Source organism: Leuciscus leuciscus, assembly GCF_965113295.1.
Source record: "Leuciscus leuciscus genome assembly, chromosome: 15".
Classification (NCBI taxonomy): Eukaryota; Metazoa; Chordata; class Actinopteri; order Cypriniformes; family Leuciscidae; genus Leuciscus; species Leuciscus leuciscus.
In genome coordinates, this window is record NC_138739.1 from 17,276,721 (window position 1) to 17,292,322 (window position 15,602).

The following is a 15,602-nucleotide window of genomic DNA, read 5'->3' on the forward strand; positions in this document are numbered from 1 at the left end:
GTACTTTATCAAAGTGAATATTCAAATGAAATGCAATTATTTCAGCTAATTTGTTGTTTAAGCACTGATCCTATTCTGACTGCCATTTATTTTGGTATATGCATTAATTGTTGGTTTTAGATCTGTTGAAGGTATAGAGCATTTTACTGGTTCTGTAGAAATACCTCTATTGAAAACAACTTATTCAAAAAATAATAAATGTGTCCTCACCAGAGACAGAAACACTGAATGTCATAAGTAAGTTCCCAGAGTTGTGGCTGATCTCTAGTTTATACAGTCCAGTGTCATTGATTCTCGTATTCTTGATGGTCAGAGATCCATTCTGATGATCCAGCTGCAGTCTGTCTCCGAATCTCTCAGTGAGATGGGGATATGAGATCTTATCTCCATTGAATTGAGCGATAATGGAATCTTCAAACCTCCACAGTATATCATTAATTCCCTGTATTTTAGTAGGATCAGGTTTTAGAGTGACAGATTCTCCCTCCGTCACTGACACTGTCTTCACTTCATCTGCATCAACACCAAACACTCCTGCAGAACAAACAGAAACAGTTTCTCAGAGATTAAACTCATATAACACTGCTGCTGATATTAGTGAACAGATTTAACAGATCCTTTAGTCTTGTCTTATAAGCAATGAATTATTCAGCTGTAAACAGACAGTCTTCCTGACAAACTAATGAGAGAAAACACTCTTCATCTACAATCTACAGATCTATGTGTTACATTTATTCATTCAGCTTTTACACAAAATTAAATAAAACCAATCAGTAAAAAAAGGTACTCTACAGCACAACTATTCATGCTGCATTGCATGCTGGGTACCTTCACATATGCACTGTAGAAATAAGAGTATGATATTGTTTACAGTAATTTGTGTTACCCAGAGTAAAACTAAGCTTTTTATAGAACAATTGTGAAAATTATTTGTAAACGTTATATATGATTACTTTGTGGTAATGCAATTAACATAATCGTGAAAACTAATGTATATCCTCTTGGGGCCCAGGAATAGACTTTTGTCTACTGTAGTGGACATTATATTTTAGTGAATTTCTCTGACATCATACACGTCATGTCACATCCTGGATGTCCTGTAAAGAGCACATTCAGGACTTTTCAGAGACACCAAATGTTTGGAGGTTTCACCCTGAAAACATCTTCTCCTTGGTCTTTAACAATGCCTGACATTAATTTAGTGATCAAATCTAGCACTCTTATGGAACATACTGTAATTATAATTTAAATCTGACTACTTTTCAAATTGTATTTAAACCAACATCTCAGGAAAATGTTATGAGGTTTCAAATCAAAAAATGACTTTCTGTTACAGAACAGGGCATTGATTTCATACGCGTCCACAGTAGAGGACATCAGGACTTAAATCAAGTTTATCAGGCATTTTGGGAGACACAAAAAGTGAATGTGGAAATAAATTATACATCAATATTCCTATTAAATATTAGATATTATGATTAAAATGTTGCTAATTATTACTCCAATTATTACACTTCTTTTTTCATTAAATGTTGCTCCAAGAACACATTAATGTGCACATTATATACAATGTATAGATGCTTTGCATTGAATGAGAATATTAATGTATGGCCATTTTACCCACATATTGCTTAAAGGTATAGCGGAGGATGTTTTACTTCCTGGTGGGTAGTCTAAACTATTGGTCCTCCTAATTGTCAATCATTCTGGTGAATCAATCAAACTTTTCAAAAAGTGGAGAGGGCGGGTCTTATCTAAAATTTGGAAAGATCCTCCGCTATACCTTTAAAGTAAAATGGTGTATCAATTAATTCCGTTAAATCTTTCATAACATAGTTGAGAATCATCTTTATACAAATTTTAGTTAAAATAAATCCTGAAACCCAAAAATGTATTGTAAATCCCATTGTTTTTGCCTATACATATAATTTCATGTCATTTTATTTTTAAAACAACTGAGTCCTGGGGTTCACTACAGAGGACATAGCATAACATATGAATGCGCGCAGGCGAGCGGGTAGATATACCGGCTCGTTGGCTGCGAGGTAAACATCTGCAGTAGCCGTGGCAACGGGGACTGAAAGAGCGTGAAGCTTTGACGGTGGTCCAGCCGCAGCGGGACTTAACCGTTTTTTCTTCCCTCGTGTATAGACGCTCATAAATAATCGAGCACCATGAGTAGGAGTGGTGCGAGAGGCGGCTTCGCTTTCTGTATGTAAGAAAAGCTGGCCGCGAGCTCGGAGAAGCGAACAGCATACATTTTTATCTGCCGCGAGAGCCGGAATCGAATACGGGTCTCTGGCGCGAAAGCCTATGATTCTGCCACTGGGCTACAGGGGAGAACACATTAGCTTTCGGTTAGCGCGAGCATATAAGAGAGCGACCTCATGTCTGTTTGCAGGCGTGCGTGTGTAAAAACAGGCTCGTTTACTGCAATAGTAATATTTCCAGCCGCCTGAACTTAAGAGGGGACTGAGAAATGTGTGAGAATTGGCGGTTTGTCTGGCCACAGCGGGACTAAAGCACTCTCTCTTCTCTTTTCGCCGGTGAGTGAGGCGCGCGCGTTGAACGTTGCTCGTGACCGTCCGCTCTGTCATCCCTTGTGAACGGCGCAATCTGCGCGGCCCAACAAGGGGGAGAAGCGGGTTCGCTTTCTGTATGTAAGAAAAGCTGGCCGCGAGCTTGGAGAAGCGAACAGCATAAATTTTTATCTGCCGCGAGAGCCGGGATCGAACATGGGTCTCTGGCACGAAAGCCTAAGATTCCACCACTGAGCCACAGGGGAGAATACATTAGCTTTTGGTTAGAGCGAGGATATATAAGAGAGCGTCATCATGTCTTGTGACGGCATTTGCTTGCAGGCGTGCGTGTATTTATAACAGGCTCGTATTCTGTGATATGAACAATTCCAGTCGCCTGAACTTAAGAGGGGACTGAGAAATGTGTGAGAAATGGAGGTAGGTCCGGCCACGGCGGGACGAAAACACTCTGTTCTTCTTTCGCCGGTGAGTGACGTGCGAGGACGGAGTAGCTTTCTTGTAACGTAAAGAGAGCTCCAAGACCGTCCGCTTCTGCCATCCCTTGTGAGCGGCGCAGTTTGCGCGGCTCGAACAGAGGGAGAGTAAGCTCGCTCCGAGACCGTCCGTTTCTGCCATCCCTTGTGAGCGGCGCAGTAGTGCGGCTCGAACAAAGGGAGGATGTCTATCTCATTCGCCTCATCCCCTGACGCGGCGGCGGCGCGTGCGAGAGCCGGCGGTTGAGCGGCCGGGAGGGGGGGCGGGGAGGGCGAGAGGGTTCCTCAGTCACATCAGTCTCCGGTGGTCTCTGCGAGCGGCGCCTCTTCTTGCGCGGCCCGGCAGGGACAGGCGAAGCGACAGCATGGTCGAAAACTTCAAGTCGAGCCCGCAGGGTCGACATTGAAAGTTCTTCGCACTCTGGGCAGCCGCCCGTAGAGAGTGCGGTGGCGACGTGCTCGCGGCCCAGGCAGAGAGCACATTCGAGAGCATTCGAGAGCACTTCGCTTTCTGTATGTAAGAAAAGCTGGCCGCGAGCTCGGATCGAATACGGGTCTCTGGCGCGAAAGCCTATGATTCTGCCACAGCATAAATTTCGTGCCGCGCCCCGCTCACCTCTAGGTGGCGGTCTCCGTTGCTGAGCGGGGCGCGGCACGAGCCGCAGGGAAAACGAGGTATTTTGACAAAAACACCTCATGCTCTTTTAGAACAGTGAGAGAAAGTGTGTGTCGCAGGGCGAACACACACAGCAGTAATAAAAGGATATGTCGCCGGATAGCGTAGCAGGCACGGATGGCTGAAGGTGGTGAAGGCGGCCGGCTTCCTCAGGCGCTGTCCTAGGCTTGCTGGTCGCTGGTTTCAACTGGTTTCGCTGAAGACTAGAAAATCAGATATTTCAGCCTGTGAGCCCTCCTAATATACACACTGGCAGTTAGAGGGGTGTGGAGGGCGCGAAGCGCCCTTATTGGATGTGACGTCACACAGGGCTCACTGGTAGGCTTAAGCAGTTGCCGCTGAGCAGCCAATGAGCACGCTTATACAGCCTGCCATGGTCTGCCGGCTGCCGCACTGCGTTGACAATGAATACAAAATTAAGGATAATTTTTGGCTTCAGATCTCGAAGAAAGAAGACTTTCCCGATGCGTATGCATCTTACGCAATACGAGAGAACCTCTCGTAAGAGAACTATGCATGAATGCTTGATTTGTTGTTGCCACCCTGGCTGGAAAGAATACAAAACGAATGGGCAAACGATGTATGAGTTTTATGGGCCGTTAAGAAATTATGAGATGTATCGGTCCAAAAAGCACGTCGACCCACCTGGCATTTGCCCGGTATGCCAGATTACCAGTAGGGGTTCAGCAAAAAAATTGGCAGCTGGCAGCAGAAAGTAGCTGCTGTTGACAGCAGGAAGCCCTGCCATATTAGGAGGCATAGATATATACACTAGATGTCGCCTGGTATACGGCAGTTCATTGGAACGAATGCGTCAATAGAGCCGCCATCTTGGAACAGGGGAGCCCCTCCTCTTAATGCATCAGCGTCAATGTAGACAAAGGTCTAACGGAAATAAAATCACCATAAATCGTCATGAATGCGATTTTCTAGTTTTTATGTTTCGTTCCAACGGTCAGACATGTATTTATCATTGAGTCCAGAGGAAATTTAAGGTTTTGATATTAAGATAATTACTTATTTTTCAAAATATAATGCATTTGCTAGTAGGCACATTCTTCCACTTACATTTACATTTACATTTAGTCATTTAGCAGACGCTTTTATCCAAAGCGACTTACAAATTAGGACTAAATTAAGCGAGTCATCATGAAGAGGCAAGAACAACAACAACGCAAGAAGTGCTCAAAATACGAAGTTCAGGTATTATTCAGAGTAGCATAAGCCTGATAAGTGATGTTTCAAAGGGAAAGATGTTTCACTTAACCTTATTTTTTTATATATAAGGTTAAGTGCTCACGGAAGTGCTCACTTGAGTAAACTTAGAATAAACTATCACTATATATATATATATATATATATATATATATATATATATATATATATATATATATATATATATATATATATAATTAGCAAAACTTGGCCACTAAATATTTAATATTCAATTATTTTAATGATCACAATTAAAGTTTTAATTTTATTAAATTGAACAAGCGCAACATTCAGCATTCAATCAAATATTCTAAAATATGTTTTATTAATAATAATGTTATTTCAACATAATATCTCGTTTTTTCGACATAACGTGTGCGTGCAACAAGCAAAAACGTGCAATGTAAGTGGCGCCTCCATGATTATATTAACAGGCAATTTGTTGATGAATAAAATTAATTAAAATTAAGATACAATTTATACAAAATGAAATTAATTTTAAAGAAAGGCTTTAAACAGTTGACATTTTCACAAATTCCAGTGTCCTTCCACACCTCCATCCCCAGTTTGCAAGGAAGAAACAAGCCCTTGAGCCCACTGTATCCGTGTGCAAAACTCACACAGAAGATTTGTGGAATTCTATGTATAATAATCATGGATGTACTGTTTGAAGATTGACAGGGAGAGGATAAGCATACTATTAGGACTGTACTTACAGGTTACAAGCGTCACACTGTTTTTTCCATTAAAAGTATAGCCTACAATCGGTAAAAAAATCAAAAGTTAGGAACAACACAGCACAACACAGCCAAAAGTGGGTAGCCTATTGAGGATCAACTCCTGCATATTGTACATTCTAAACAGAAGGGTTATTTCAAATAATATCTAAAGAGTACAGCACATTCACAGATCATTTTCTGTGCGAGAATCACAGTTCATTTTCTTCCTCCAAGCAGAGAAATGTACACTTAACTTATAAAAAAACAATTTGACTACTACCATCCACAGAGTAAATGTAATCCCATGCTGTCTGGTTTAGATTTCGTTCGTCTGAACATCCATATGCAGCACAAAAGTCCGGCATCATCCATGAATTCGTAGTACAGGCGGAGATAGCAGCGTTACCCAGCTACTTCCTATGACAAGACCCCTGTTCCAAGATGGCGGCGGTTTTGACGCATGTTTAGAACCCCAGGTGACATCTAGTGTATCTATGATTAGGAGGGACCTGCCATTTCGTGGCAGCCAAACAGTATCGTCCAACGCCGTAGCAACCAATCACTTGTAACTGGAAGTCAAGCGACAGCAACCATTGTTCAATGGCCAGCAATAACCATACTAGAAACATGGTAAATAATGTTAAAGGGGTGGTAAAACGCCTTTTTTCGAAGGCTTGATTGTGTTTGTGGGGTTCACTGTAACATGTGTTCATGCTTCGTTTTTAAAAATTCGCATTATTTTTCACATATTTAACCATTATTCTACACTGCTCTGTCCCTCCTTGTAAAAACGCTCTGATGATTCCGGGTTCTATGAAGCCCCGCCCTCAAAAAAACGCAATGGGCTCAGATTGGTTAGCTGGCCCAGTGTGTTGTGATTCGCTAACCGCCAAGTTCACGTTGTTTCGGAAACGCCCCTTACCCTTACCGGTAGTTTGTGCTTCAGTAAACAACAGGGGGCCATGGATTTCTATTATTTTGAAGGTACCCCCGGGCGCCGCCATTGGCTAGCGGACCCCCACCTGCTGTTAGCATCCCATTGACTTCCATTCATTTTGGCGTCACTTTGACAGCGAATAACTTCACATCTGAGGCGTTTAAAGACTCCATTTGTCCATTATTTATTTCTAAAGAAACACGAAAATGTATAAAAGGCTTCATTACCTTGTAGCTTACGTTATGGCCCCGTCTAAGCAATTTTTGTAAAAATAGGCTAACGATTGCGTCATAGCCACGCGACTCTCTGTCGCACAGTAGGAAATTACCATATGGACAGGAGGAGAAGCGCGCGGGTAATCAGGAGGACGTGGAGGCAAAATGACAAAGTAATTAATCAGAACACCTACTAAAAGTTTCTCCTGCTCCTAGGTCATAGACAGCTCCTACTCACACTCTCCGTCTCTACAAGTCTCGGAAGGGAATGATTCAGATTTCTCTTGGCACAGCTACTAGAAGACAGACGGTTTGCTCATGTCACATCTACGTCGTCAAGCTCAGTTTGAGTCTGCGCAGTACGCTCGACCCCCAGGAAGTAAGAGTTTCTAATTGGCTTATGTCTCCGTTGAATCCAATGGGGTCGCTGTGTCCATTTCTTTTACTGTCTATGGTAAACAACGGCGTTAATATTGCCAATGCCATACCAGTTTGAGCAGAGCCTGTTCAAGAACGGCTGTTAAAGGACGTTTCAGAAAGGTATGATTTAAAAAAAAATTAAATGCAGATCTATTGTGATCGCTATATGACACTGACTGTTACTTTTGTATATTTAAAACGATTGTAGCTAAATATCTGTCGCCAGAACTATTAACCCAATACGAACACTAAACATTGGCTTTACAACAGCCAAATCAAACACAAACCATGTTTAGCATGCCTGTAGATAAACAATACATAAAAGCATAATTTACAGTGATCACTTATAAACGACAACAACCACGAACATTCCAAGTTCGCTGCGCTGGTGATATTAAAAACAAGTTTGTATGTGTTTGTCGGATAAGTATGAATTAGCATTTAACAAACTGGTTTGTGGAGACATTCCTTCGTTTACTTCCTCGCTACAACGTACAATTAACAATTCGAACTATTACAGGAAAACACATCAACGAAAAAATCATACTTACAGGTTGTTGGTCGTAAACAACAGCTTCTGTTTTTAAAGTTGGAACTGCTCGATCTTTCAGGACAAGCCGTTTGCGAATCCTACATTGTAACTCGTGTAGATTGAGGAAGCTTTTCTCTGGAAAATGTGCAACATTTGGATTATAATTATGAGGGACCGAGTTAAAAATAAATTGTAACCGTCCTTAGGAAGACTGAACAAAGTGGACCTGCAATCTGGGTGAAAACAGCGTTTCGACGGCATAGCGGCAACAACACTCCACTACCACAACAACTCTTCTCCAAAGCAACATAAAATGGCCTCGCCCCCTTTATGTATTGTGTTCCCAGAGGAGGGGTTGATGTAAATATTGGGCTTAGTGATGTCAGCAAGCCCACAGGAATGTCGTGTAGTCCCTATCAGCCGTTTCTGTAGTTCTTAGAAATTGATTTCTTTAAAAGCAAATATCTCCCTTTGCTCTAAACTTTGAACGTTGTAACTTTGCAGATGTTGTTTATGCTCAAACAGCAACATTACACACTAACTAAAGTTAGAAAAGTGAAATCGTGTTTTACCACCCCTTTAACATCAATGGGCAGTTTATGAACTTGTACCTCCCTCCATACTCGCCTTTCCTGAATCCGATTGAGGAATTTTTCTCCTCTTGGAGATGGAAAGTTTATGATAGACAACCCTACACCAGAGTAAATCTGCTGCAAGCCGTGGATTTAGCCTGTGGTGATATTGGTGAGGAATCATGTCAGGGCTGGATACGGCACACAAGAGGCTTCTTCCCCCGTTGCCTCAGGAGGGACAATATTGCTTGTGATGTCGACGAAGTGCTCTGGCCTGACCCAGGCCAAAGACAAGAAGCACATTGATCACGTTTACTCCTTTCATTTGTGTCCCTTTGAGTATTGTATACTGTAGTACAGTGCATTGCTGTAGACTGTACAATGAACAAATTGAAACAATGAAACAATGACTGTACAATGAAAAAATATGAAATTTGTTTTGAGACTAAAAATGTAGTTCTCCCTGATGACTTTGGTGTATTGTTTACTGACTGCTTGATAGTGTATATCATTTTGATCACTTTGTTTATGATTTTGAACACAGGTAAAACTGTTTTTAGGCGAAATTTTCATTTTGCAAGAGGAGTCAGAGGTTTTGTGAATAGCGCTTGAAGATGAGGCTTTGTGTTTAATGTTTTCAGAAAATGGAGCAAGGTTTCAGAAATTGTGTTTTAGCAATTGAGAAAAACTGTATTATTAGATACAATTAAACAATAGAAAACAAATAGCACCCATACTAAACTAAGAGTCAACGAGCTGCCGACTTCTCCAAGTGATGCTGCATGAGGCGCACGAGGGATAAATTATATATATTATTTATTTATTTTTACATTTCCAAAAATGTATATATTAAACAAGTAAAATCATTATTGCTAATTAAAAAATGGAAGGAACAAAAAAAGAAGTGCATTTTCTATTTCTATCAATTATTCTTAGTGACTTGATTAAATATTTTACTTTACATAAGAAATCATTAAAAGTAGGAATTTTCTTAAGAAACCTTTGTTTGTGAAAGTAAAACTTTGCCACAAGGATAAGTAGATTCTAAAGATTTGTTTGGGTTTTCAAAAAGACAAAGTAATGCAATAGATTACCATTCATATTAACTTTAGAAAAACAATGAGAGCTTTAATAAAAAAAAAATATATATATATTTTAAATTAATGAAACATTACAAGAGAAAAACAAATGACAGATGTCTTCAATTTCATTCTTACAGAAGGTGCATAGGCCTACATCAGCTAAATCACAGTATTTGGATATGCAGAATTTTAAAATGCACTTCTCTCATTTCATTGCTCCTGTTGCGTTGTTTTCACCCTCTATTGAGTCTGTACAAATTGCGTTTACAACAAAAACACTAAAAATGCATTGCACGTCTTTGCACACATGTTCAATAGATCTGCGATTGAGTTACATCTTCCTTCCGATGGCTCATAAAACGTTCTGTGCACTATGACCTCATATGACCTCAGGGTTTGTCGCATGTTGTGACGTCACAAGCTGCGACATTTGACTCCCATTTGCGATATTTTTTTTCCCAGGAAGGTAAGGGAAGACTCATGAATATTCATTAGGGAAGTCATCCCTGATTGGTCTTAACCCCAGTGACGGGTAGGTTTAGGGCGGGGTTAGGGGGTAGGTCATTAGACCCCCAGTGGCGGGTAGGTTTAGGGGTGGGGTTAGGGGTAGGTCATCAGACCAATCAGGGATGACTTCCCTAATGAATATTCATGAGTCTTCCCCTACCATCCTGGGAAAAAAAAATATCGCCTCCCTTTTGCTGTATATGCTACTCTCTTTTTATCATTGCTTCATCATTTTGACTCCACAACGCACTGTTTATAAAAATGAGTGTATCTTACAAAGTAATTTATGTAAACAGTTCAAATCAATTGTGTGTAGTTTTAAAGTGTTTTATGCAAGTTTTTTACATTTACAAGTTTGAGGTTGACATTTGTGATATTTCTGTATTTAATCAAATATGTAGAAAGAACGATTTAAATGTTTTCGTTTTTTGTTTATTGCACTTTTGAGCTATTTATCTAGTTACTATTGATTTATAACATAAATAGCCTTAAAATTGGGGGTGTAAGGATTGTTTTGATGTATGGCATTATGAAAATGCTCAAAAGAATGACGGAAATGTTCTTTGGCAGGTGTGTTTGTCCAGTAGGGGGCGGTGGCGCACTGTGTTTGTGAGCTGTAGCACTGTTACAGTTTTTCTCGATTGTTTACACACATTTTCTGAAAGCATGCCTCATATTCTCAGAACTCTACAAACAAATAAAAAAACACACACACAATGGGCAAAACCCCTCAATTCTCCTGCAAAATGAAACATTCAAAACAATGTTATTTCTTCTCAAAATGGTATTTTGTTTTCAAATGACACACACAAACCAGTAGACCAAACCAATAGACATTTATAAGAACCGTATGATCAAAATCAGTGTTTCTATAATAAAAAATAAAATAAAAAAATCTAGGAATGTTTTGCTAATATTCTCAAACCCTCATCTTTCCTTCATTAAAAAAAATAAATAAAAAATGTAGTGTTCATCGCAGTGGTCCAAGCCCTTAGGACAGTAAACTGCCTATGCAAAGTCATAGCAAACAGTCATTGAAACTATGTTAAATCAACATTCCGTTTTCAACATTAAGTCATTGAATCAACATCGAACTCTGATGTTGATTCTACATCATTTTGCACCCTGTTTTAATATTGAAACAACGTTGAAATCCTGTCCATAGATCAACGGAATTTCAATGGTATTTCAATTATCAGGAATATTGAAACAATGTTTAAATTTCAACTGAACTAAGGATCAACGTGATTTCAATGGAATTTCAATCGTTTTTAAATGTTAATTTTAAATGTAATGCCATAAATTAAATAGCCTGCTTTATCTACAGCCAGGATGTTAAAAAGTAATGGAACATTTAACTCACTATATTAATTCCATTGCATTACACTATAAGTGTTATTATTAATAAAGTATTCTGTTCAGTGCAAAAAAAAAATTACACTATTATATATCAAGAGTCTTCAGACAGATGTATAAATCCAAAGTTTATTTACAAATGGGCAAAATGGCTCCTTTAAAACATATGCCAGATGTGTAAATGTCAAATTATCACATTCACGAGGTGTTGCACAGAAGGAAAAAATTAAATGCAAAAAATAATCAAATTTGCCTAGACATGAACAAATATGACAGGTAGATTTGAACAAGATTGCAGAAAACTACTTGTTGACAGTTGTGTATCATCCATGAATGCAGTTCCTCTTTGTCCCATCAGCGAGCAGGTAGTAGTAGTCTTTGAGTTTACTGCCATATCAGCATCACCGACAGCGAGCAGGTACACTGTGTGGTCTCTTTAATGCAATCAAGGTGTTCTTGTATGCTGGTCCCTGCCAAAGACAAAAATAACACAAAGTCAGCTCTCCAATTGGCCGTCTTTATATTAGTTTTCCACAATACAATCAACCCAAATGGCAATATTTTTAGGCAGACAATAGGTCCAAATTTACCTTTTTGAAGACAAGGTGTTGTTCAGCTTGATATGAGGACGTCTATCCAGGTCTCTTGCAGCCTTGTGGTGATGGTAGAATCAAATCAAGGAGGAGACGAATCGATGCAAGATCACTGGCCCACTCTAAATAACAGATGTGACAACTTAAGCAAAAAATGCATGAACGCGTATAGATAATCTTATTCTGAACTAGTCTAACCTGAATCATCAGTTTCATCACCTTTCATAGCAGATTCTGCAGAGTCGATCAGGTCCTTGAAGGTCTTGGGAGAAGCCTTTTCAGGAACTTAGCTGAGGTCTTCTAACCAAAAAAATCAAAACAAACAAAACAAAACCATCATCAAACAGTTACATAGCATAATGACAACCATATCTCTCTCAGATGATCCATTCTGTTCAGATGATTGTGTAGTCACAGAGTAGTGCCGTTCACACCTGGCATTAACATTCATCTTGGGTGACACTTGGGCACAAGTGAACAACTCGAAGTACAGGTGTAAACGCACCCAAGATGCATTGAGATTCGATTGTTCTGATGAGGTCTAGGCCACGTTATTTTATTAAAGGGTTAGTTTCACTCCAAAAAAAAAAAATCTGTAATTTACTCACCCTCATGTCGTTCCAAACCCACAAGACTTTCTTTCGTCTTTGAAACACAAATGAAGATATTTTTGATGAAATCTGAGATCTTCCTGTCCCTCCACTGACAGCTACGCAACTACAACTTTGATGCTTCAAAAAGTTAATCTTAAAATGAATCCATATGAACCAAGCAGTTTAATCCACATTTGCTTTTTCTTCTGTTTATGTTTGTTGATTAATGTTTATACGTGAATAAAAGTCTAAATTCAATCTCATCACAAAGCGAGCGAGTCTCTTCCGAAAATTTGGACTAAACCGCTCAATTCATACGGGTTATTTTTATGATCTCTTTATCAACTTTTTGAAGCATCAAAATGGTAATTGTGTGGACTGTCAATGGAGGGACAGAAATTGCTCGGATTTAAAATATCTTCATTTGAGTTTCGAAGATAACCGAAAGTCTTTTCATGACATGAGGGTGAGAAATGACAACAATTTTACACTTTTGGGTCAACTAACCCTTTAACTTTTTGTTATAGTGATTGATGTGTCATCATGAATTATGGCAATAAAGACACATAAATCACCCAAGACACATGTAAATTCCAGGTCTGAACAAAGGCATTGTGTGGTTGCCCAGTTAGGGGCATTCGTCATGTAATAAAAAAAACTATATATATATATATATATATATATATATATAAATAATGACACTCACAATTCTGGATTCATCTTCAGCATTATGTTGCTTTCGTCTTCATTTCTCTTGCTTGCTTTCTGTTGCAATCTCATGAGAGGAGCTTTCTTCACTTGACTAGTCGAGGCCAAATCTATTGAAAAAAAAAGAAAGTCAGTTGAGGCTAATATTTCCAAAATGCAGTAATGTAATACAATTTAAATTAGGGCTGTAAATATGGTAACATAATTGTGATTACCCTTAATTTTGATTATGCTGAGAGCTTTCTATAAAGCATGGGTGTCAAAATGTAAAATGATTTATATTCACACATCTACACTTGTAGATGTACACTTCTTATTCACATATTCAAGTTAATAGCCACAAAACCTTGAGCATTGTTCACATGGAGGCCTGAAACAGTTTAAATATGCATTTAATCTGATTATTAAATACATTTATATAATTTAAATGAGTAAATTGAGTATTAAGGCATCTTAAATTGAACTTGGTGTACTACATTAGATTTTAAGACATGTTTAGAATTTATTTTACCCATAATTTATTAATGATATTTATAATGTGAACAGAAAATACAGATTCATAATAATAAAATACAGACAGATAAATAGTTAGGACATAATTTATCCCAAAATAACATGCAGTATGAATTGACAAAGAATGATTTCAAGCTAAAGTGCCTGTTTGCTCTGCCAGTGCTTGCACAAATACCTGTAAACTGAATTGGAAGACAGACGGATTTACAGATTAGCTTTAACTCACTTTCACAATGTTTGAATTTAACAGTCATAAAAAAAAACTTGATCGTAACGTTAGTAGGCTATGTTTGTGTCTTGACTCTTGACGCTAGTGATGTTACATATGACACTGAAGCATCGATGCACGTATCACACAAGCGAAACCATTTCTAGTGAAGCCCCGTATCGGGGTGTGTATTGGTTTACTAGAGTCACGTGATCGATGACAAACGAAGCCTCACTTTCTCTCCAGTCACGTGCGCGTTTCGCTTTGGGTGTCAGAAGGCTCGAACTCCAGATCGTATTTAACGAGTCGTTGCCTCAGTCTGGTTGATGTGTTTGTGAGGAGAGTGCTTTAGCCTACTTTGAAAGTTAAACAATATATTACATTTAAATAAGCAAAATTTATTTTTCGCTACTTAGGCTATTATTTTTTGTTGTTGTGTCTTTTTGTTTTTGTAAAATCTTTGTACTTTTTGGTGATTTTAGGTAATTTGGTGTTGGTATTGGGGTTTAGGGTGGGATTAGGGGAGAGGGGTGTTGGTGTTTGGTGAAGGGTTTGTATTTAGAGCAATGGCAACATCCAAAAATATAAAAATAATTAAAAACTTTATCAACTTTCTGTCATTCCTACAGTTGATTAAGCACTATCAGTAACAAGTGTCATAAGCACATTTAATAACAGATGATCCTATCAGACAATGTCCTTATTCATTGTGTGTGTGTGTGTGTGTGTGTGTGTGTGTGTGTGTGTGTGTGTGTGTGTGTAGAGAGAGAGAGAGAAATATATATAGAGCCTACATTAGATCTTATTGAATCATATAAGCTCATTTTATATTTTAATTGTCACACTTTAATGGGTAAAATAATTTATTTAATGAACAAATCAAACACAACATGTAAGGTTTTTATTTGTACACATAACATTGAAACTATGGAGTGTGTTGTGGTTGCTTCATCTTTTTATTTTTTTTATTTTTTTTTATTTTTTTTTTATTTTTTTTTTATTTTTTTTTTTTTTTTATTAACAAATATCTACAGAACAAAACTGTTTGCCAGGGGTACACACATTAAAATAAATAAGGTTACAAAGAGTATACAAAAAACACATTAGTTGCATAGAAATTTTTCTAGAATAGAATTTGTTTTTAAAGCCTTTGACTGTTTAAGATCATTGATGGTGGTGCTGTAATGAGATAGCTCTTGTAGAAATAGGTTAAATAATGGCTTGCTGTCAGTCCATTTTCTTTTATGAATGTGAAATTTTCCTAAAAATAAAACAAGTTGTACAAAGAAAATCAAGTCCTTTTCCAAATTAATGTCCTCAAAGTAAAGAAGAACGTCCTTCTCCTGCAAATATAATGACTGTCCTGTTTTCCTTTCAATAAAATTTTGTACATTCATCCAGAACATTTTAGTAAACACACAATGATAAAACAGATGTTCAATAGTTTCTTCATTTGAGCCACAGAAATTACATGAATAATCAATATCAATCTTAAATCTTTCTAACGTCTTTTTTGCCGGATATATTCTGTGTATAATTTTGAAAGATACTTCTTTTATTTTATTGTTAAGACAGAATTTATTACTCATCAACCACATTTTTTTCCAATTAATATCCTTATAAAGAGATGTCCAAAATTTTTTAGCAGGAGGAACCGTAACATTTACCAAAAGATTTCTAATGTAATTACTTGAACATTTGTTTTTTGTAACGTCTACACTTCCCAGAAAAATATTGTTAACA

At 38.1% G+C, this 15,602-nt stretch overlaps 1 long non-coding RNA gene across 1 annotated transcript; it reads right to left on the reverse strand.

Annotated features, from left to right (window-relative positions):
* Positions 1 to 10,924: 10,924 nt before the first annotated feature.
* On the reverse strand, positions 10,925 to 13,957 carry LOC309476644. Its single transcript, XR_014198306.1, has 5 exons — positions 13,796 to 13,957; positions 13,137 to 13,248; positions 12,057 to 12,137; positions 11,835 to 11,959; positions 10,925 to 11,714 (listed from the first exon to the last, which is right to left on the reverse strand). It is a non-coding gene; the product is annotated as an uncharacterized lncRNA (long non-coding RNA).
* Positions 13,958 to 15,602: the final 1,645 nt, after the last annotated feature.